This window comes from Anabrus simplex, chromosome 1 (assembly GCF_040414725.1).
Source record: "Anabrus simplex isolate iqAnaSimp1 chromosome 1, ASM4041472v1, whole genome shotgun sequence".
In the NCBI taxonomy this organism is placed as follows: domain Eukaryota; kingdom Metazoa; phylum Arthropoda; class Insecta; order Orthoptera; family Tettigoniidae; genus Anabrus; species Anabrus simplex.
In genome coordinates, this window is record NC_090265.1 from 183,558,501 (window position 1) to 183,561,373 (window position 2,873).

The 2,873-nt window shown below is 43.7% G+C and overlaps 1 non-coding gene across 1 annotated transcript; it reads left to right on the forward strand.

Annotated features, from left to right (window-relative positions):
- Nucleotides 1–269: 269 nt before the first annotated feature.
- TRNAG-GCC (transfer RNA glycine (anticodon GCC)) lies at nucleotides 270–340 on the forward strand. The gene has a single exon. It is a non-coding gene; the product is annotated as a tRNA-Gly (tRNA).
- Nucleotides 341–2,873: the final 2,533 nt, after the last annotated feature.

The following is a 2,873-nucleotide window of genomic DNA, read 5'->3' on the forward strand; positions in this document are numbered from 1 at the left end:
TGACCTTGGGTAAGGTTACCATGCCTGTATCAAATACAAAACACAACATGCCATAATTATGTAGTAACTTGAATGTGCAATTGGCGACTGAAGAACCGCTGAATGACCACTACCAGCTCACAAAGATGCAAGCCCATTACCTCTTCAGTAGCTAGCTCAGACGGTGAGAGAGCTGAGAAGCCGACGTGACCGAAGACAAAAAATAGCAGTCACAGCCTTTGATAAGTACTTGTGAGTTTCACAATAAATCTCCAACGCTTGACATACGAGCATCGGTGGTTCAGTGGTAGAATGCTCGCCTGCCACGCGGGCGGCCCGGGTTCGATTCCCGGCCGATGCAGAATAATTTCAACTTACAAGCAATAAATTTGCTTACGATCCACTGCCTAAAATGTGAATATGGTATATGCATAGTAAAGAGTTATACACAATAAAGGAATGCTAGCCCATTGAGATGTAAATTTATAGCTTCGGGGAATTGAAAACCTCGTAGAGCTATGTAGTGAATTTATTGAAGGTCCGGGTGCGATTCCCGGCCGATGCAGTTCCATTTAAATTCACACCTGAATAAAAATCTTCATAAAAAGTTTCCTCTGTAAACAGTGCTGATGTCCGCCTCTGTGGTGTCGTGGTTGGTGTGATTAGCAGCCGACCCCGGAGGCCGGGTTCGATTCCCGTCTTCGCCACGAAAATTTGAAAAGTGGTACGAGGGCTGGAACGGGGTCCACTCAGTCTTGGGAGGTCAAATCAATAGGGGTGGGTTCGATTCCCACCGCAGCCGTCCTAAAAGTAGTTTTCTCCGTGGTTTCCCACTTCTCCTCCAGGCAAATGCCGGGATGGTACCTAACTTCCTTCCCTCTCCCTTTCCTATCCCTTCCAATCTTCCCATCAACCACCAAGTCCCCTGTTCAGCATAGCAGGTGAGGCCGCCTGGACGAGGTACTGGTCATCTTCCCCAGTTGTATGCCTTGACCCAATATCTAACGCTCCAGGACACTGCCCTTGAGGCGGTAGAGATGGGATCCCTCACAGAGTCCGAGGGAATAACCAGCACTGGAAGGTAAGCAGATTAAGAAAGGAAGAAGAAATATATTAATAAAATGTTCATTGAAAGCAACAACTTTACCCAAGAGTAGATACGAGCCCCGTGGTCCTCAGTAGGCCTAAACGACAAAGAAGAAGAAGAATAAAATGTTCATTGAAGCTTAACGATAGTGTGGAGACTAAAATCAAACAAAAATATAAGAGATCATTACGAGCTGCCCCAGCAAAGTCGAGGGCATTACACTAAAAACTTCCAATTACTTCAAGGACATACAAGGATTTGCGCAACATGTGCACGTTTGGTGTTATTCCGTGTTACCATAATGAATACCTCAGTCTGAAACCTATGCCTAATGTACCAGAATGAAAAATCTATTATTTTTTTTTTTTTACCATACTTGTTCTTTTCCCAGGCAAAACACGTGGGTGTTTTGAACTGAAACATCTTGTCTTATGGTATGTATGCCAGGTAAAAGCGAAGGACCCGAGGATATGATCACAATATGAACGGTCAGGTAAAACTACAACTTGCCTGTTCGCTTTATTTATCTTCATTAGTTCTGTTTGATCAGAATGTAACTTAACAAATGTAAATAAAACTATACGCCTGAAGAGATACGAGGTAAGTGTTCCTTCAATTACCACGCCATTTAATCATTATCCCAATCATGAACACAAGTAGCTCAGTACAGCTGATAAGTTTGTGTCGGGTGTAGATTCTTTCTTTCTTTCTTTCTTTCTTTCTTCACCGGGTGAGTTGGCCATGCGGTTAGGTTCGCGCAACTGTGAGCTTGCATCTGGGACATAGTGGGTTCGAACCCTACTGTCGGCACCCCTGAAGATGGTTTTCCGTGGTTTCCCATTTTCACACCAGGCAAATGCTGCGGCTGCACCTTAATTACGGCCAAGGCCGCCTCCTTCCCACTCCTAGACCTTAACTGTCATATCGTCTCCATAAGACCTATCTGTGTCGGTGCGACGTAAAGCAAATAGAAAAAAATCTTTATTTCTTAATCCGTTTACCCTCCAGGGTTGGTTTTCTCCCGGACTCACCCTTCTACCGCCTCAAGGGCAGTGTCCTGGAGCACGAGACTTTGGGTCGGGCGGATAAAACTGGGGAGAGAGACCACACCAGTATCTTGCCCAGGTGGCAAGTACCTGAAATAACATAATTACTCATTGCGTCGTGAGATCATACCATGGAGAGTTCCGTTTTTGCGCACTCACACCAAGTGTTTGAGATCGTGAATATTTTGCCATTGCAGGTGTTATTGTGTGTTTAATTATATAGTTTTATAGTTTTTATGAGGAATGTGTATATGTGTTGGGGTTATTTGCGTGTTTGTTCAGTGTGGAATACTCAGTGGAGAGCCTCTTGAAAAACACATACCGGTATGTTTCAAAATATTTTTATTTTTTGAAGTGGGATGGGTTACAGCACACAACTGATTTTCTGCACCAAACGCCACTGCTCTCTGGCCAGAAGAGGCGCAGTGGCTGAATGTAAGGTGATAGATGAAAGAGACTGGTAATAGACATCTATCAAGTGGTCTTCATATAAAAAGCTTATGTGGATGTAGTTTTACTAAATATATGGTGTTTGAAATACAAGCAACAATAGAAATAGTCTTAATTTTACATTTTAAAAAATAATACAGTCATTACAAGTGCCACCAGCATAGATGATGGATTGTGGCCGCAAGGAAATACGTAGTTCGCCAAGTAGCTACCCGAGGCCACCTGTCGTTCAAGAAGACCATGGAGAAATGGAGGGAGACAGGTGACGTTAACACCATCCATTATAAGATAGTAGCGTAGCACGGTGTAGC